The following is a 21,068-nucleotide window of genomic DNA, read 5'->3' as shown; positions in this document are numbered from 1 at the left end:
CGTGAAAAGAGGAGGCCGGGCTCTCTCAGCCAGGGTGCGAGGCCCACCAGGAGTCGGGGTGCGTGGGAAGGGCGGGGAGGGAGGGTGGTGGCCGGGCGGGGCAGCGCAGGAGTGGCCCTCGCCGTCCGGGGCTCACAAAAGGGCCATGTGTCCTCCCTGGGCAGCGCGGGGCGGGCCGCGCGTCCGCTCTAGGGATGGGGATTTGGCTTCAGAGTGAGGCTCTATTATGTTTCCTTTTTAATTACAATGGTCCTGGCTCCTACAAGGGCAGCTTTTGTTGGGGCAGCTTAGGAGAGGGAGGGAGGCAGGGCTGGCTAGTCTGGGACTGGGGGGGCTCCACGGGGAAGGACAGCACTCAGACCCCCCTCTCAGATCCCTGGGATGGGAGGTTCGGGGGCATGAGCGAGAGGGCAGCTTCAGTGGGGGGAGGGAGGGCAGCAGAGTGTGAGCCAAAGAGACACTTCTCCGTGCTCCATATCTGTGCCAAGCTCCAGATTCTGACGTGCAACCCTGCTGGCACCTGACCAGCCCCTCCCTCGCGTGGCTCTTGGAGACCTCAAGTTCAATATCAAGTCCTCCCCAAACTGGCCCCACACTCTGGGTTCTCCATCTCAGCGAATTCATTCATTCAACAAAAATTTATTGAGCACCTACTATATGACACATCCTGTTCCAGGTGCTTGGGGTACATCAGTGAACAAACAGACTCAAATTTCTTGTCCTTCTGGAGCTGACTAGCTAGTGCTCATCTATTCATGCACTTGTCCTCACGGGTCTCCAGGAAGGTGGGATTTTGCTGTGAGCCTGCCCAACACTCACGACAAAGCTTGGCACACAGCAGGCTCTTAGGAAATGTTTCCTTACTGAAGACAGAAAGAACCATCTGGAAAGCAGTGGTGCCTGAGGGTTAGGAGGGTGCTTGGGCCTGGAGAAAGGTGTGGAAGGAGACACTAGGGTGGGGGTGAGATGACTAACTGGCCTTCATGCATCTTGCGTGACCCCGGGTCACTTGTTCCAAAATGCATCTGTTAGTTTGTGTTTTGAAAAGACAAATAAGAGAATCTTCAAATAAAAAAGACATTAAATAAGCAACTACTTTAATAACAAAAACAACCAATCCCAAGGATAAGATTTTTTTTTTTTTTTGTGGTACGCGGGCCTCTCACTGCTGTGGCCTCTCCTGTTGCGGAACACAGGCTCCGGATGCGCAGGCTCAGCAGCCATGGCTCACGGGCCCAGCCGCTCCGCGGCATGTGGGATCTTCCCGGACCGGGGCACGAGCCCGTGTCCCCTGCATCGGCAGGCGGACTCTCAATCACTGCGCCACCAGGGAAGCCCCCAAGGATAAGATTTTTAAAATTGCGTCATCTTTCCCCCCCCCTAAAAAATAATGCATATAAGTTGTGGACTCAGACAGCCGCCTCTACTGTTTCCCAGATGTGTGACCTTGGGCAAGTCACTTAGTTTGCCTGAGTCAGTTTCCTCCTTCGTAACCTCACAGGGTCACTGACAGGGTTGAATTCGGCAATGGCCTTGGAGTTCTGAGTGTTACATCTGCACTCGAGGCTGGTGGTCTTCATGCCACAGCCTCCTGCTCACGCCCCATGGCCTTACTCTGACTTCTTGTTTGGGGCTCCAACTACTTTCTGATGCCTGAGGGCTGGAGCCGGAACTCCTGGGCTGTGGAGGCTCTTGGGCCTTGGTCTCTCCAGCCCCTTCTAGCTGAGTCCCTCTGAATATCAGGGACCAGGAACTGCGGAGGGGAATTGTTGGGGGGTGGTGAGGCTGCTGGGCTGAGTCCAGCTGGTGGTTGCAACAGAAAACTCAGTTCTACTCCTAGAGCGCTGGTTTGGGATGGGGAGTGAGGTTCCTCTGGTCCCACCCATGATCTCCACCTCTCTGGTCCAGGGTGGGGATCTCTGCTCAAACCCTCAGAGAGTCTTTCTTGGACCATCCGAAATAAAATAGCACTACCCCGTTTCCTGGCTCCCCAGTATCTGCTGGCATGTAGCACATGGGCTACAAACATGAACCCTGGAACCTGACTGCCTGGACCAGGGTTTGCTTACCATGGACTATGGATTCCTTGAAGACAGGGACTTCTTCTGTTCACTGCATATCACAGCCCATGAATGGACCTGAGCGCTTTCCCCATTTACAGATGGGAAAACTGAGGTCCAGAGAGGGCAATTGACTCTCCCAAGATCACACAGCAGATTCATGACAGCAAAAGATCTCTCAAATCACTCTTCCCTCTGAACACCCCACCCCTGTCCTATTTCTTCCATTACTAATAGTCAAACACCCCTTCCCTATTCCTCCCCGGCCCCAGGCACCACTCCCATCGCCCCTGTCCCCACAGCCTCCAGAACAGGCTGCGTCCTCCAGAGGGAGGCTGTGATTTAAGGCTCAGCCCAAGTGCTGACGTGTGAGGGGGGAGCAGGTGGAGGCAGTGCGAGGGGGAGCGCTTCCCGCCCTGCCAGGCGCCCCATCTGGACAGGGAGGCTGCAATCTGATCTGTGGGCTGGAGAGCTGGGCTATTTCGGGGGTGGCACTGGAGGCCCAGGCACCCTGACTGGGGGAAGAGGTGTCTGCTGCCCCTGATGCAGGCTTGGGATGTGGGTCCCGGCCCACAGGCCATTCCCAAAGGTTGGGGCAAGGGCAGGGGGCAGGGAACCTCCTCGTGGGACTCCGTGGGAAGATTTGGCAGCAGGGCCCAGGTCCCAGATGAAATCTTACTTGCTCAAGGGACTGGAGGCTCCAGGGCCAGAGGCATGAACAGAGGAACCACACGGCTTGCTCCTTGTCCCGACTCTGCCACCATCTTGCTGTGTAACCTTGGGCAAGTTACTCTCCCTCTCTGGGCCTCAGTTTCCTCAGTTGTATCATTGGAAGACCTCAGGTCCTATCCAGTTTTGGGTTTCTATCATTTTGGAAACAAAGGAAGAAAATCTCATGCTTCTAAGGACAGAGGGGATGGTTCAAATACTCTAAGATTAAAGGAAGAATTCTAACTTTCTAGGGATCTAAGAGTAAAAAGAATGATTCAGATGTTCTGGGTTTTAGGGAGGGATGATCAGGTAACTAAGATTCGAAAAGGGAGCTCCCTGGGTCTCTGGCAATAGCAGTGTTGTGACTATTACTATCACTAGGGTGATCCGGAAGGCATATTTACCCCCAGAGAACAGCCCAAAGGAAGGCCCTGGGGGGAAGGGAGGATAGAAGGGTCAGCAGAAGTCCCTGGAAGTCACGATTTGCACAGGTGGGCCTAAGGGCTGGCCGGTCCTGGTCCTGAGCCGAGGCCATGGGGGCAGCGATACCTCTGTCTGCCCTGGTTTCTCTGCTGGGACCCACCCTGCTGCTGTGGGCTGCTGTTTGGGGGGTAGTGTCTGCTACAGGCACAGAGTGAGAGGGCTAGCATGTGAGTGGGAGCTCCTGAGGACGGCTGGGCCCCTGCCTCTTCCTGGCAGCCTGCTGGGCAGGTGCTGGCCGCTTTCCTGACATGGCCTGGGCCCTGGGAAAAGCTTCCTTGGGCATGCACTCTCAGTGAGCCCTGTTGAGCCAGGGCTTCTGGAAAGAAGGAGAGACAGGATCTAGCCTGGGCAAGGCCTGGGGTGGAGGCAGATGGGAGAACCTCCCAGGCTGTCCGCCCTCCTACTCCTGTCCCACACCTTAGACACATGGCAAAACTCTTCCAGAACTCCTGGTTCTTCATCTGGGAAGTTGGGAGGATGCTCCTGTGTTAAATGAGATAAACAGTGGACAGTGCTTTGCAGACCTAACGTTCATGAGGGTCTGCAGGGTTGAGATGGGAGCAGCTCAAAGAGAGACGGTCATGTGCTCTGTGGGAGGAAGGGACTGCCCACGGGAGGTGCCTTAGACCTGAGACACCAGTGCTTCCTGTGGTGGCAGGGCTAGGGCTCGGGTCTGCTGCCTTGTGTCCCGGGACTCGGGCCAGAGCCCTCACAGCTGCCTTTCCCTTTGCCCCAGAGTTTTTTTGTTTTTTTTTTGCGGTACGCAGGCCTCTCACTGTTGTGGCCTCTCCCGTTGCAGAGCACAAGCTCCGGACGCGCAGGCTCAGCGGCCATGGCTCACGGGCCCAGCCGCTCCACGGCGTGTGGGATCTTCCCGGACCGGGGCACGAACCTGTGTCCCCTGCATCGGCAGACGGACTCTCAACCACTGCCCTACCAGGGAAGCCCTGCCCCAGAGGTTTTAAAAAGAAAAATCCCCAATGACCAGTGAATGAAGAATTGGCTCTGGGGCCAGGTGTAAGAAGGAGGCTGAAGATACAGCTCTAGGTCCAGAGGTGTGGGGAAGAGAGCGTCAGGGGAAGAACTTGACTTTGTTCAAGTGATACTGAGACCCCAGGAAGTGGGAAGTGATGTAGGGGGTTGGTGAGCCCCCCGGATATCTCTGGACCACATTATTTCAGATGTGTGTGTGTGAGTGTGTATGTGTGTGCGTGTGTGTGCACACGCATGTGTGTGCAAGGTGCTTATTTTAACCATATCCATGTCAATCCTATCCTGTCATCTATCTATAGTTTCTTTATACCTAATCTATTTGCTTCACGAAAGGTTTGATGCAGCTGTAAGAAATAGTTCCAATTCAAAAGAATAAGGTGAAAAATTTATAAGTTTCTACAGCGCAGGTGAACTCTTGAAATGTCTAGATCGGGCCTCCTGGTACTTTGGGAAATGCATGAACTGTGGGCAAGTTACTCCACATTTCTGAACCTCAGTGTCCACATCTGGAAGTTGGAGAGAATATTTTCTGCCTCATGGCTGTGATGTGGGGATTAAAGGATGTAGAGTTTGCAAAGGGTCTGGCCTGGCACTGGGCACGTGGATGATGCCCCAGCTGAGGGCCAGGGTCCATGGAGACGCTTCTTGCATTTCCTGCTTGATTTGTGTTGGAAATGAGCCCTCCAGACAGGCTTCCTGGAGGAAGCATGGTGTTCTAAGTTAGAGTGCAGGTGGGAACGGGATGAGGAGGGAGGAGCTGGGGGCGGGGACTCCTAGGGTGAGGGGCCTGGGGAGTTCAAGGAGTTGCTGGCAGAGCCCTGAGGATGAGTGGGAGAGAGGTGACGTGGGTCCAGGACAATGGGCTTCCCGGGTTTGTCCAAAACCAGGGAGCGGGTTGAAGGAGAAGGGAGAAGAGGAAGGGAACCTGCAGTCTCAGAGCAAGACACATGGGTGACCCCCACTTTTACAGATGTGAAAACTGAGGACCACAGAGGGCTCCCAGGCAGCTATTCGTCCTGGTTACACACAGTGAAGAAGAGGAAGGAGGTGGTCACGTAGCCCTGTACAGTTTTGTTTTGTTTTCCCTTTGGCTGCGTAGGTTCTTCATTGCTGCGTGCGGGCTTCCTCTAGTTGTGGCGCGCGGGGGCTACTCTTCGTTGCGGTGTGCAGGCTTCTCATTGCGGTGGCTTCTCTTGCTGCGGAGCACGGGCTCTAGGCGTGCAGGCTTCAATAGCTGTGGCACGAGGGCTCAGTAGTTGTGGCTCGCGGGCTCTAGTGTGCAGGCTCAGTAGCTGTGGCACACAGTCTTAGTTGCTCCGCGGCATGTGGGATCTTGCTGGACCAGGGCTCAAACCCGTGTCCCCTGCATTGGCGGGAGGATTCTTAACCACTGCGCCACCAGGGAAGTCCCAGCTCTGTACAGTTTTCGCTTGTGGTGTGTTGGGCTTCTTTACAAGCACAAATTGAAATTAAAAAAAAAAACAGTCAGGGCTTCCCTGGTGGCGCAGTGGTTGAGAGTCCGCCTGCCGATGCAGGGGACACGGGTTCGTGCCCCGGTCTGGGAAGATCCCACGTCCTGTGGAGCGATTGGGCCCGTGAGCCATGGCTGCTGAGCCTGCGCGTCCAGAGCCTGTGCTCCGCAACGGGAGAGGCCACAACAGTGAGAGGCCCGCGTACCGCAAAAACAAAAACAAAATGAAACAAAAAACCGAATCAAATAAAGATAAAAAACAATAATTTTAAAAAGAAGGAAATGCAGGCCAGAGAGCCGAAGGGACTAGCTGAAGTGGCATGGCCAGGACCAGGGTGGGGCGGTTTTGGAGGTGGTACCCTGGTTGGCAACTCAACGCCCATGCTCCTTCTCCCAGGCAGGGTAAGGGTGGGGGGCGTCCTTCTCAGGGCCCCACCTCCCAGCAGCCCCCTCCTCTGCCCTGGAGGAGGTTATTGGGTCCTTAATGGGCTGGAGGAGACCTGGCACCTGCTGGCTTTTCTGTTCTAATAAAAGGCAGATGCTCTAGGGGGTGGACAGAGGGTGGCGTGTGGGGGCCTCTGGCTCGTGGCCACTCTGGGCGACACATTCCTGGCTCCTGACTCACAGGGAAACGTCTTCATGTCTCCTCAGCACTTTTGGACCCTGCAGCTGTGGTCGCATTCCTCCTCCCTCCCCCTCCCCCTCAGCCAGAACTGCAGCTGATGGCACGGACCCATCCTGGGCTGTGGAGACTGAGGCTGCCGAGGGGCCGGGGCAGGTTTCCCAACTGTGGCAGAGCAAGGAGGAGAGGACAGCCTTCTCACGTAGGGGCCCTTTCTCCCTCAGCTTGGCTCAGGGCGGCAATTCTCAGCCGGGATTGGTGGGGGGGGGGGTTGCCTCCCAGGGGACATTTGTCAATGTCTGGAGACATTTTTGGTTGTCACAACTGGTGGTGGTGGCAGTGGTAGTGTGTGTGTGTGTGTGTGTACACTATTCTATTGGCACCTAGAGGATAGAGGCCAGGGATGTTTCTGAACATCCTACAGCAAGGAGGACGGGCCCCACAGCAGAGAATTGTCTGGCCCAGAATGTCAGTGACCCCAAAGCTGGGGTTTGGTGCCCCCATTCTGTATTTTCTCCCCAAGCCCCTCACTGTGGTGGGCCCTGGATCGGACACTGGAGATCCTGAGGTGATCCAGGGCCCAATCCTGGTGCTCAGGAACCCCAGGTTCAGTGTGGGAGACAGACAAGGACCCAGCATGATCCTGACCCCCAGAGCAAGGGAACTGAGTCAGGAGCTTGGAGGTTGGATCCGTGATGTTGAGGAAGGCACCAGGAGCGCCGGCTCTGAGCAGCCGGGGAAACTGGGACAGGCCGTGTCCCCTCTTTGGGCCTCAGGCTCATCCTCTGGCCAATGCTGAGCTGAAATCTCTTAAGGGCCCTTCGAGTTCTCATGAGCTAGGATTCTAGACTCAATTCCTGTGCTGTGTGGTGGTGGGACCTGTTGCACCAATGCAGGGGTGGGCAAACTGTGGCCAACCGGGCCTGGCACCTGTGTTTGTAAAAACGTGTCACTGGCGCACACCCACGTCCGTTCGTTAACACCTTGTCTGTGGCGGCATCGACAGGGTTGAGTAGCGGCGACGCTGTCTGGACCTCAGCTCCTAAAGTATTTTCTATCTGGCCCTTGGTAGGAAAAGTTTGCGCTCATGGATGGATTTCAGGCATAAGTCATTGGCTTTGTGCAGGGGAGACTGATGGAAGGGCATTCATTTGGGGGAGGGGGAGGGACAGGAAGGGCATGTCTTAAAGGAGGTTCTTTCTAGAGCCTAGGTCAGGGTCTCAAACTCAGACTCCACTCCACAGCCTCAGTTCTCCCCTGTGTACACGGAAATTGCCGTACCTGCCTCGCAGGGCTGTGCTGAGGCCCAGCGTCATGCTGAGTGAGGAGAGAAAGTCTCGTGCCCGGGGCCAGGCAGCCTGAGCCGGGTTATTTATGGGTTTCCGCCGGGAGGGGGGCTGCGGGCCTTGGGCCGTGTCTGACCTGAATTCTTACACTTACAGGAAATTAGAGCCCTTGGAAGCAGGTGCGCTGGTGATCCCAACACTCGGGTGGCCGAGGCAGAGGGTGATGTTGCGGAGGCAACAGGGAAGGGGGGCTGGACAGGGCCGAGGGCTGGAGGAGGGGCCTGTCCAGAGGGGACAGGGTAACCACCCCGCCTTCCTGCAGTCATGGAGAGGAAAATAGAATGATCACTACCAGGCTCTGGGTTCTCTCTGTGCCATGCTTGTGTCAGCTCAGTTAATCCCTACAACACATCTATGAGGTAGGATCATGACGTCCACTTTACAGATGGGGAAACTGAGGTTCTGGGATGTTTACTCACTTGCCCGTGAGCATAGAACAGGCGTTAGAGTCAGGATTTGAACCCAGTATATAATCTGAGCCCTGTATATAATTCCAACTCTCACGTCCTCTCATCGAAGCCAGCCGCCTTTGGGCAATGAGGAGATCGTCAAGGAAACTCCAGAACGTTCCATGGGTTTTGTTGGTTTCTTGCTGAGGTGGTATTGGGGTGTGTAGCATCCTGGAGGCTCACTGTGGGGCAGAATTGGGGTGTGTGCCTGGTCCAGTTCAGAGGTTGGAGTTGGGGGGACGAGAGTGGCTGCCATCCTGGGGAGTCTTTGTGTGGTTTTGGGGGTGGGCCAGGGAGGGCCAGGTGCCTACAGTCAGAAGGGCAGGAGCCTGGGAGCGATGGAGTGACAGGGTCTGCCCTGAGGCAGGGGGCTGGAGGTTCCCAGCTTACCTGCCTGTCTGAAGTGAGCACGGGAGGGCGGGTGTGAAAGATTGTGTGTCCCTGGTGTGTGTGACACTGTCTTTGACTCATAGCAATTGGTCGGGATGTGGAAGTGTGTGCAACAGCGTGAGTGTGAGAGACGGTGAGTGTGATTGTTTGGTGGAACCTCTGGGTGTTTGCAGGGGCAGGTTCAGGCTTGGCGAACTAAAAAGTGAATTCAATTTTGGGGACCTTCTTTATGAAACAGAATACAAAATGACCAATACCAAAGAGTAGTTAAAATGAGAAAAGCAACCACAACAAATGACACAATTTTTAAAACTGACAAATACCACAAATATTACGAAATCCAGAAAAATGTTATAATATTTGTGTTACTAACTTCCTGGCCCACTGCTGTAGTGCGGAGTTCCCTACCGTTCTTGGCCTTGACCATCATGTGAGCGAGCACATTGCTAGGCCCTTTCAGGGCCTTGGAAGAAGGCTGCAGTGTAAGCCTTGGGTTGTGTGGGTGACCGGTGTGTGTGTGTGTGTGTGTGTGTGTGTGTGTGTGTGTGTGACCAAAAGAGTGAGACACGGAGAGCGAGGCTTTCATAGCAGACCGGCTCCATGAATGTTTGTTGGCTGAATAAAAGGGAGTATTACACGTGTGTGTAAATGTGTGCACAGGACACACAAATGTGTGTTTAAGCATGTGTGTGTACATAGGTGTGAATGCATGAGTATGCAGTAGTGTCTAAGAGGACAGAGTTGTATGTGAGTCTGTGTGAGATTCCTTGGGCGTCTTTTCTTTGGCATTCTGGTTTTGGGGACCCCCTCCCTGCCTGTACCTCCACCCCCATCCCATCCCCCACCCCAGAGGCAGATGGGCACAGACATGCGGTGGCATTCAGTCCAGGCCTTGCGGGGACAGACCTGGTGTGCGGAATTCACAGCTCCTTCCCTGCCCCGCCTCCCTTCCTCCGCCGATGAAATGTTGGTAATTCAATCCACGGAGAAGCTCAGTGTCCTGGGGAGAGGCTGGCACAAGCCTTCTCTGTGTGCGTGTGTGCGTGTGTGTGTGAGAGAGAGTTAAACAGTGTCCAGGCCCCAAAAAGAGTATGCTGTTCATGCCATTCCTTGTACGAATAGAGAGACTGAGGCTCGGAGGTAGGGAAGGGACGTGTCTGATCAAATTAGTTGGACCGGGTTGGGACCAGAACTCAGATCTCGCAGGCCAGCGGTTCCCACTCAGTTAAGAACTGTTGAGCGCTTGCTGTTGGTCAGGCATTGGGTCAGGTGAAGGGGTGGAGGGTGGCTGGATGGATAGAACCATCTCTGACCTGGAGGTGCTTCTAGAAAAGTAGCGGAATATGAGAGGGCATCCTGGGAAGGGGGGTATTTGGGGGGGGGACAGCAATGAGAAGTAGATGGGACCACGTCGTGGGGGGCCACGGTGCCAGGCTAGGGCGCGTGGTGTGCTCCTGAGGGGCAGGCAGGAGTTAGAAGGTTTGGGGCTGGTTGTGTGGGGCAGGTGCAGATTTGTGTTTCAGGAGAACCTGGCGTCTGTGAAGGGGTGGTGGGGTTGACCACCAGGGAGGCTTGTGCCCCATCTGGACAGGAGTAGTGGGTCTGATGGGGTGGGCAGACAGGGTTGCCAGGTAGAGGCGACCCCCAACTCTGGCCTTTCTCACCACTCCCTCCTCTTCCCCATCAGCTTTCCCCTAACTAACAGGTCTTAACCCAACCATATCCAAAAGAGGCCCTGCACTTGACCTTAGAGGAAGAGAGGTGATGGTCAGCTGGGCATGAACTTAGATAGCTTTCTTCCTGTGTAGTGAGGAGATGGGCACCTCAGAGCAGACCTGAAAGGGAGACAGGGCTGGGCTGAGGTCAAGTACAAAGGCTCTAGAGAGCCAGGCTGGTGTCTGAGTTCAAATGCTGATCCACGTGGATATGATACTTAACCTCTCTGGGCCCCAGATTCCTCCTCAATGGCCCCAGATACTTACTGGCTATAAGTATCACATCCAATAAGGTCAATGGGGATGACCTCAGAGAGTGGCTATGAAGACGAAATGAACTCAAGCTGGGGTGCTCAGCGTAGCGAGACTCCATGTGTGATGGCTATTCCTCTAATTGTAGGAATCACATCTAAGACGGAGCAATTTCTTGTCACCTGTGCAACCTAGGAAGGCTTCCTGCAGAAGGCTAGCTTTGGGGTAAGACCAAAGCTGGGATCCCTGCTTGGTCTCTTATCCTGTGTGCCCTGGGTGAGTCATGGCCCCTCTCCGAACCTGGATTTCTTCCCTGTGAGGAAGGTGAGTGTGACAGCAAGAGTCAACCTGTCCTGAGCCTTCCTATACTTCCAACCTGAAACCACTGTGTAGGGCCTTCTTTGATCCTCACATCCGTACCCTAGGGAGGGGGCGATTTCACATAAAGAAATGGAGGCTCAGGAGGGGAGGTGACTTGCCTGAACTCACACAGTTTGGAAGGGCGAAGCCGGGCCTGACTGCAGGTGATCTGAACCGTTGAGCTTGGTCCCGGCACATCCTTGTTGTGAGTAAATAGCTGTTATTATCCACGGAGAGTGCTGGCTCTCACAAGAGGAACAGGAGGAAAGGGTCTGCTTCCCTCCTGTGCTTTACTATCTGCTGCGAGGGAAACGCTTGGAGACCTTTACTTATTCCCCTGGGGGACAGAGCTACATGTGGCCAGGGGTCTTGGTGAGGCCTGACTTTTGAGCCAAGGCCAAATAGAGATTTCACACCCATTGTAGGCCGTGCTCAAGTTCTACCCTACAGAAGGAGAAGCCCTAGGGTCTGAGAGGTGCTCCCCCGTGCCCCTCCCCTACTGACTCTCTCCCCTGGCTCCCGGCTCCCTGGCTTCTGGTTGTGTGCAGCCAATGGGAGGGTAGGGGCAGGAGCCGGCTCCACTCTGCTGAGTCTCTCTGGGCTGGCCTCGTTCCCCTGTGGCTCTCTCTGTAGCCCTCTGTCTGGGTTCCAGTAACCGCTCCCTCCCTTTGTCCTTTGGGAAGGGGTGGTAATGGCTCCCCACTGTTGCCAGTCCCTGGGTGCGGCAGCATCCCTCTGTTGGTTTCCCTGAACCCCACCCACTACTCTGAAAGTCCGTTTCCTGTTATCCCTATGGCGTGAGTCTCTTTCCTGCTGGGACCCCGATGCCTCCCCAGCTGCCCTTTCCCTTCACTTTCTCTTCTGACTTGGGCTCCTGCACTTCTCTTAGCTGGGCTGAGGAATGTCACTTTCAAGTTCTCAGTGGGGCCTGGAGCTCGTGGGAGGAGAGCCCCAGAGTCATTTCAACAAACACCAAACTCAACAACCTCAACGTTAAATAAATAAGATCTGACAGGAGGTCAGCTGCTCGCCCCGGGAGCTTCAGGGAGGCCTCTGCTCCTGTCCCACCAGTCTGGTCTGGTCACACTGTCAGCTTTGCCCACATTCTGGTGTTCGCTACTCTCCGGGATCTTCTGGACCTACCCTGTGCCTCGGCCCCACTGAGAGCTAAATACCCACCCCAGCCCCTCCCCTGACAGCAGGACTGGAAGCTGGCGCAGCTTCTCCCAGGGCCGCTTCGAAGATGCTTCTTTCCTGTAGTCAGAAAGTGCTCACGTCCGAGGCTGTCTCCTGCTTTGTGTCCGTTTCTCCTAGTTCAGTTTTCATGGGTTCCCTCTTAGTGAACCCCAGCTGCCTCCAACCACTTTCAAGGGGCAAGAACACACTGGCTGCTGTGAAAAGACAGCAGGGGTTAAGGACAGAGGCAGGGGGACCAGCCAGGATAGTCCAAAATAGTCCAGGCAGGGGAGGAGGATGGCCTGGACCAGGGTGGTAGTCGTGCAGGTGGAGAGAACCAGTGGGATCCAGGAATTCTGCCCTTTCAGGAAGCAGATCCCATGGGGGCAACACCATGCAATGCTTTGGTCAAACTGAAGCTCTTGAATTTAGGTTCTGAAAGTTTACATATGGCCCTTGTGAGTCAGCCCATCTGTTATTCCCTTTGGGTAGGTGGGCCAACGAAAGCCAGGCTGTGTCATATTTGATCAAAATTGTCAAAATTGGTGCATATTTACTGGTTTTAAAAAACTCTGTGCAGATCGTGTGCTAAATGGCCCTGTCCCCCTGGTGCTGCCAGCTTCTCAGAGTGTTACAGGTCACCATGTGAGACCTTTCTCCCCCACCCCATTTTTCCCAATAAAAATACCTGCTGCTTGTTTTCCTTCTTCCCTGCAGGGTCTAGAGAGATTGGACAGTGCCTGGCATAGAGTCAGTAATAACTGAACATCTACCCTGTATCTCAGGCGTGCATCATCTCATTGAAACCTCCATCCACCCCGAGAGGTTGCAATGTTCTTAGCACCATGTTTCCTGAGAGGACACGGAGGCATGAGGACCTGTGCTCAGGGTCACAGTGCTGGGTGGTGGCAGAGCTGGGATTTGGACCCAGACTTGCCTGACTCCCAGCCCTGCCCCTGCGCTCTCCCTCCGCCCCCCTTCCTCCTTCCCCTTCCGGCCTGGTTCCTTCCCTCCAAGCAGGGCTGAACCAGATATGAGACTGGGGTTCCAAAGACCTTCCTCCTTCCTGGTCCAGAGATAAATATTTGTTTCTCCCAGTGTAAATACCCTTCCATGTTTAATGAGGCAATCCCAGGGCCATTTCCTGGTATATCTCAGTGCCTGGAAGACTCTTTCTCTCTGGGAGGAATCGGCTTAGTGCGAGAACCTCTAATGAGGGACTGGGGACCCCTCAGCAATTCCTCCCATTCACAGACAAGGAAACTGCTCAGAGAGAGGAACTGACCTGTCCAAATTCACACGGCCAGAATTCAAACCTGCGCAGCTCAGCTCTCCTCTCCAGGCTATGCTGTCTCTGTGCTGTGGCTTCCCACCCCTCCTGTGCACTTCCCTGGCGCTCCAGCCGCTGCACCCTGGGCTGTGACCGGCAGGCCGGTGAGCCCTGGGACTGTCTTGTCCCTCCCTTGGCATCTCCGGTCAATATGGCACTCACGGCCCCCAGGGCATGGACCCCCTCCTGCCATCCCCACTTAAAGTGATACTTTAATAAATTATGCTTTTATATTATTACACGTGGAGCTATAAAACCAGAGAGTGTGCAGTGAGGCTGAGGTAAGGCGTCCGAGACTTTGCAATTTCCTGGTCTGGCCTGGCTCTGCTCCGCGCTGTGAAGCTTTCATTAATGTGCGCAGGTGACGCCACGGGGGCAGAGGCAGGCCAGGTATGCTCCCATGGTGGCATGGTGCCCTCTTCGACCTCGCCGGGCTGGACTGCTGATGGTGGGGGGCCCACACCAACAGCGATTAGACGTAACCTCACTCCGGGGCTCAGGATAAGTTCTCGACTCCCAAAGCGAGTGATAAGAAGCACACTGCATCCGTGTGGAAGGAAACCAGGAGCCAGGCCTGGCTCGTGCCAGACCCCGGGCCCGGCGTTTGACACGCATTACCTCATTTCACCCTCCACAAGCCGTGAGCTCAGCGTTATGGGCCCCACTGGACGGATGAGTAAGTGGGGCTCTGCTAAAAGGTGACAGTGCCAGGCCTGCACCCAGGCAGTCTGATCCCAGAGCCCGTGTTCACAGCTGCTGTGCTTTCCTCATTCATTTCTCTCTCTCCCCCTCCTCTCCTGCCCCACATCTGTGGGCCTTTTCCATCCAATTATAGTCACAGGGGCAATGGGCACATTGAACAGAGGAAAAAAAAAAGCCACTTAGAAACTGTGGGGAAGGAGCCTTCTAGACTCCATACCTGTACCCAGGTTGTTTCCTTCCCGGCCTACCTTTCTTTCCTCCCCTGGGCTCAGTAACTCAGGTCTCCTGCTCCAGACCCCCAGCTTGTCTCTCTCCTCTGGTCCTCTGTCCACTGATGGACTACTTACTCACTGAAGTGTGAGTCCTGGGTCCCAGCACATCAGAGGAGTGTCAGTCTTCCCATCTGTGAAATGGGGCTAAGGCACCAGTGGAACACAGTGGGAAGTAGGTCCCAAGCAACCCACTGAAGGTTGTGTGGTTCTGCAATCATTCCAGAAGCTTCCAGAAAGAGAGAGGCAATAGGAGAGCAGGCATCCTGGACTGGTAACTGGACAACCTGTGTGTGTTCTTCTGGAAAATAGGTACAGGAATGTGCGTGGGGTCAAATGAGAACAGCTCTGCCTCCGGGTGCACTGGCCCAGTTGAGGCCAGTTTTCTCCAGCTCTTCTGGGAAATCATTCCAGGAACTGAAGACAAACCAAACTTGAAATAAACACTCGGGGTCCAAACACCCCACCATTCTAGGCGAGTGACTCTCCTCTCAAGCTGCCGGCTTCCACGCCAGGCCCAAGTGCAAACAAGAAGCAGCAGGGGTGGCTCGGGCCTCTCTCTCAGCCTTAGCGAGATTATCTGAGGGCCGGAACCAGCAGATGTCCCCTCTCCGGACTCGGTGACTCACTGCCTCCCTGGTTGAGAAAGGGATCCAGCCGCGCCTGAGCCGTCCTGGCTGGTGGAGAACAAGACGCAGGGCAGAGGTCAGGGTAAACACCGGTGGTCAAGGCGGGAGGTTGGGAGGAGGGTGGGGATGAGAAGGAGGACAGAACATTTCCCCTCAGCAGAAGGAAGAGTTCTCGAAGGCCCGAGCTGCCCCAGGGCAGGAAGGGCTTCCTGGAGAGGTGGGGAGTGTCCAGGCCCAGAGGTATGCAAGTGCTGTCCTGAGGACCCTCTGAAGGCCAGAGAATTCCAGTCAGCATTGGGAGGGTCCCCGGCAGGATGCCAGTTCAGGTCCCTCAGCAGGGGGCTCTCCTACAGAGCCGGGCAAACTTCTCCTGTAAAGGACCACGTAGAAAATATTTTAGACCTTGCAGGTCATGTGGTCTCCATTCCAGCTACTCAACTCTGCCGCTGTAGCTCACATAAATGCATGCGTGTAACTGTGCCAGTAAAACTTTACTTACAAACACAGGCCAAGGGTCACGTGTGGCCCGTGAGCTGTAGTGAGCTGTAGTTTGCCAACTCTGCAGAGCCTATCATTCTGGGTCCTGTGGGTGCGGGTTGGGCTTGTGGGCTAGAGACCACTGACCTGCTCTCGTGCACTTGACCCTGCTGGAGGTGCCCCTCCACCTGACTGGTTTGTTCTTTCATTTCCTCTGCCCTCCTTCCTTCCCATCCATCACTCACTCACCTGTCTATTCACCCATTTACTGCATTGTTTCAATAAATCTCTGATTCATGTTCTAGCTCACTGACTTGTTTGCTCACCCACGTGCTCACTTAAGAATTCATCCAGTCACTTATTCACCGATTTATTTATTCCTCTATTAGAAGCTCAGGGTTCTAAGAGTTCTAACAAGGACATGCTATAGGAATGGAGATTGTTGTACCTGGAGAGAGTCTGGAAAATCATAGGGGTTTGGTTATTGTCTTTTAGGCCCTGTCAAGTTGCTATGAATAAGATTCTGAGCAATTATTCCTTTATTAATTAAGTCCTGGATTGTTTCTGTATGCAAAGCCTCCTCTATTTGGGTTCTGTGCTAGGAAGTCAACAGCTAAGACATCGCCACTGTCCTCCTGCAGCCCACGTTCCAGCCTAGACCCAGGCTGCAAAAGGATGGGTTATTTTAGGTGGGGAGAACGGCGTGGCACAGACCAAGAGGTGAGACAGAGGGAAGTACGTTCCAGAGATGGAAGTTCAGTCCATTTGGGTTGGAGCGTACCGTGTGTGTGTTTGCTGTGTGTGTGTGCCTGCCCCTTTCTCGGCCTCCGTTTCCTCATTCCTATTACGGTCTGGCCTCACAGGGCTGTCACAGAGATGACAGAGCACTGGGCTCAGGGCTTGGGAGCTTGCTAGCTATAATCAAGGGCTGATAAATAGTCGTCACTAATAATTGTTATTCCTAATACTTACTAGGTGAATACAATAATGAACCAATGGGTAAAGATCGTGAGGGTGGCCTGGCAGGATGGACTGTGGGGAGAGGATGGAGTCAGGGACTGGTCGGGGCTGTTGTGAACTTAGGCAAAATGTAATAGGAGGAAAGTAGCAGTATTAGCAGCCAGCATCCACTGGCCACTTACAAGCGGTGCTATTTGGGGCAGTGTCCTCACCTCTTTGAACATCAGTGTTTTCTTCCGTAAAATGGGGATAATAGCGGGCCCAGATCTCAGGTTGTCATGTGAATTAAATGAGAATAATGCACTTTGAGGGCTCGTCCTTAATAAACGGTAAATAACACGTTGATTATTACAACTGAGTACCCGCCAGCCTGCTGTGGGCCTTGCGCGTTTCGATCTTCACCACCATCGCCTTGATTCCCACTTGGCGGCAGAGCAGACCAAGGCCCAAAGAAGTGGAGTGCCGGGTCCCACAGCTGCCTGGGCCCAGGCAGGAGGAGGGACAAGTGGGGTTAGAGAACCATAAGGACGCACCACTGTCCGCCTCCTGCCTGTCTCCAGTCTCAGGCCTCGTTCCTGGCAAGTTTCAAGTCCCTCCCGCCACTCCCAGGGAGTGTCTGTTCTCACGCCCTCTGGCCTGCCCCTCCTGCCCCACTGGGCTCCCGGTGCCCTGAGTCTGGAAAGTTCCCGGGCCTGGGAGAGATAAGGGGTGCGCTGCCCAGGCCCCTTTGATCGCAGACCAGATGGTTCTGCCAGCGCAGCTGCTGGAGAAGCGGCTGCAGTGATAGGGAGGAACTGGGCCTGGTATCAGCCACCTGGAGGGCCAACTCCTGCTGTCGCCATAGCAGCGGGCGCCCATCCCTGCAAACAGGAAGCTGCTCTGCACTGATGGTGGGACAGGCAGGCGTGCGGGAGACCCAACCCCTTTAATCGTCTGGAGGAAGTGGTCCTGGGGGTGGGGCCTGACTTGGGTCACCAACCTCCTGTCTCCCAGATGAGTGTGGTGGTGGGGCACAGCAGGGATGACCCCCCAAAACACACAGCTGCCTGAGTCCTGACTGAGGATAAATGATGGAAAGATTTCCCGAGGCAGCTCAGGCCCACGGAGTCCAGGCGCTGTGCAGACCCTTTTCCTAGAAGGCATCCAAGCTGGGTACTTTTGGGTTCTGGTCCCCTGCTGACCAGGAGGGTGGTGGCATTGGGTCCAGGCCCCCAGTCTGACCTGGTGCTCAGGGCTTCACAGCACCCCTTTGAGCCCCTGACCTGCTGAGGGGGCCATGGGAGCCAATCGTCATGGGGTCTTTGCTCTTGGCTGGGTAACCTTGAATGAGTTCCCATATGCTTATCTGTAAAACGGGGACGCAGACTCTTCCTCACAGGGCTGGTGTGAGGGGCCGATGGGATAATCGAGAGAACGTGTCTGGGTCCAGAGTAATGCAGTTTAAGGTTTAGTGCCCGGCCCTCTGGAACCCTAACCCTGGAGAAACACCAACACCCCATCCCAACTCCAGCAGCCATGCAGTGCTGGGGGCGAAGGGCTGACAGCTTGAGGGGCTGCCTCCTGCTGGATGCCAGGCCCTGGACTGGCTGTCTCCCCTGCTGTCGCTCACTTCATTCTTCCAACATCCCTGAAATGCAGGAACATGATCCCCATTTTACAGACAGGAAAACTGAGGCTTCAGTTCCAGAGAACAAGGGGGCTTCACTCTCTGAGCTCTCCCTGCGACACGGGCTTTTTGACACGCTCTGTGAGTCCTGAGGCTGCAGGATGGAGGTTCAGCACAGCTGCCGTAGAACGAAGTGGGGACTCAGAGGGAACTCATTCACGTGGTGGCCCTGTTGGTCCTAAGAAGCCAAGGCAGGGGACAGTGGCACAGGTCACTGGGATCATTGTACACCTTGAGCCCCTCGTGTTCCAGCTTTCTCTGTTGGCTACGCCAGCTGGAGTAAGTGGGACCAAACCACAGGGCCACACCATCAGCCACCGAGCCCTTCCTTCCTTCAGATCACAACCTGGGGTTTCTAGAATGTGCCAGGTTCTCTGCTGGGCCATAGGGTCCATAGAGGAAGAAGATACGGTTCCGCCTGGGAGGAGAACACAATCCTGTGTGTGTGTGTGTGAACATGCGTGCAGAAATTATGATGTAAACGTTCTGTGGGTGATGGGAGGATAGGAGTGTTGATGACCATGACTGTCTGGTGGTGCTGGAGCAGTACTGGGGGGAACAGTGGAGTTTGTGAGGATGGCGGTCTTGGAGGTAGTGACGATGGTCTTAGATGGTGCTAGTGACAATGATACTGGTGACAGAGTAAAGATGTGTGATACACCAGCCCTCACTTTCTCCCTTCTGCTTCTGTCTGGCCACTGCCTCAACCTTGCAGGCAGCACCTGCTCACACCTGACCGTTAGCTCCTTCAAGGCAACACCCTCTCCCTTTGGAATCAGGATCTCAGCCCATCACGGGCTGCAGTGAGCCCAGGTTCTTAGGAATGGCCGACCAGAGATGGTGGGGGACTGGCTCAAGGTCACAAGCAAGGTAATACGTGACCCACGACTTCCGGCACCTGGCCCGGGCCTCTGCACGCCCTCCCCGTCCCTTTCGCACACCCACAAGCACATTTCCTGGGCCTGTGCTCTGTGCCAGGCCCTGTGCCGGGGTCTGCAGTGGGTGTGGATGTATCATTGCGCTTTCTGCCCTCGAAGACCTCCAGCCAGCTGGGGAGGTAGACACCTAGGCAGACAAGGATAATGGAAAGATGAGTTCCGGCAGAGGGTGATGGGAGCCGCCACCAGGACACGTCAGGGACATCTGGCTGAGGCCTTGAAGGATGTGGATGAGTTCACTAGTTGGGGAGGTGAGGAGAGGGCCCTGGAGGCACCGCAGGTTCAAAGACCTGGAGGTTTGAGAATCTGTGGTGTTTTCAGAGAACTGAGGCGGGAGGTGGCGGGGCCGGACTCTCGGTGGCAAACTAAGCAACATAGAGGCTGCCCCACCCTGAAGGGGGTCCCTCTGCCCCTCCGGAGAGTCGCAGTATCACCCTTCCCCCCGAATAACTGGAATTGTTTGGAAATGCTCCGTAAGAATTCAGCTCAGCAGGTTATACTGGTCAGGGGAAGAGCCGCAGCTGAGTAGAGGGCATGCTGGGGGCACTCCGTGAGACTTCCTGGGAGAAGGTGAGAGGTCCTGACCTCAGGCTGGGGCCAGCGCCCCTGTGAGCACTGATCCGGGAGCAGATTACAAGGGAGACTGGAGCCAAATCAGCTTTGAAAAAGAGCTGGTGGAGTTTCCCTCCCCGTTCAGTGAGGTCACCTGGAAAAGCTCCTCTCCCTGCCACCCGGGAAGCGGTGTGGAGGGGGTGTGCAGGGCCAGAACAGAGTGCTAGCGAGGGACTCTGTGGGGGTGGGCATGTGTGCAAGGGCGTATGTGCATGTTTCGTGTGAGCATATGTGTGTGTGTGACATTGGGCTTCAACGCACGTGTGTGTGTGTGTGTGTGTATGTGGTCTGATACGTCCATCTCTATTTCATGACTCTTCCTACACACATCCCTTTCCTCCTCTTTCCCTTCCTCCCCCCTCCCTACTCTCCTATCCTCTACTCCACCACTATGTTAGCCTCTCTCCCTCCCTCCTCCCTCCCTCTCTTCTTTCCTTCCTTCCTTCCAAAAATATTTATTGAGGGTCTACCATGTGCCAGGCGCTGTTCTAGGCTCCAAGGGTGAATGGGGGAGGAATAAAACAGGAGAGATTCCTGATCTCACAGGAGTGAATACCCTCCTGGGATGAGACAGACATTAAACAAATAATCAAATTAGTAACATGCCAGGTGGTGACAAGTGCAAGGGAAAAGGTTAAACAGGGTAAGGGGAAAGGGCCTGTGAGGCTGGGAGGGTTGTTTTAGATGGCTGATCAGGGAGGGCCTCCCTCATAAGATATTTGAGAGAGACCTGAGGGACGAGAGGCAGGAGACATGTGACTATCCGGGGGAAGGATGTCCCAGGCGGAGGGCACAGCCAGTGCAAAGGCCCTGAGGTGGGAGCATGCTTAGGATGTGTTAGGGACAGCAAAGGGGCCGGAGGAGAGTGAATGTGGGGAGAGTGGGAGGAGAGGAGCCAGCGAAGCCATGGGGCCCACAGGATCATGCAGTGGGGGGCTTTGACTGTGCTCTGAGTGACAGGGCACCCACTGCAGGACTTAGAGCAGACTCCCTCGGGAGCAAGGGGGAGGCAGGGAGACCAGGGAGGAGGCTGTTACAAGAATCCGTTGGGAGCAGGGGAGGTGGGAGAAGCCCCACTTCACAGACATTGAGTTTGACGTAATTCTTGGACCGCAGGGATTTGATAACCCAAGCCTGGAGTTGGAGATACAGATTTAGCGTTCGGAGAGCACTTAGAACCAAGCTCACCGGAGCCACAGGTGCATTTGCTCGGGTGCGTTCGTGTGTGTGCACACCCTGATGTGGCTGGAGGCAAAGGCCAGGCCCCAGGGGAGGCATAAAGGGTGCGGTGAACACTGGCAGAGTGGAGCTAAGGGGGCAGTTCTGGGGGTTGATGAAGGGCACACGGGTGTTGGTGTCAGACAGCTGGGTTTGCATCTTGGTGTGACCTTGGACAACCAAGGTCAACCTCAACCTCTCTGAGCTGCATCATCTCATCTGCAAAGTGGAGATAATAA

Source organism: Orcinus orca, chromosome 1, assembly GCF_937001465.1.
Source record: "Orcinus orca chromosome 1, mOrcOrc1.1, whole genome shotgun sequence".
Taxonomy (NCBI): domain Eukaryota; kingdom Metazoa; phylum Chordata; class Mammalia; order Artiodactyla; family Delphinidae; genus Orcinus; species Orcinus orca.
The sequence above is the reverse complement of the archived record's forward strand: the minus strand, read 5'-3'. Positions refer to the sequence as shown.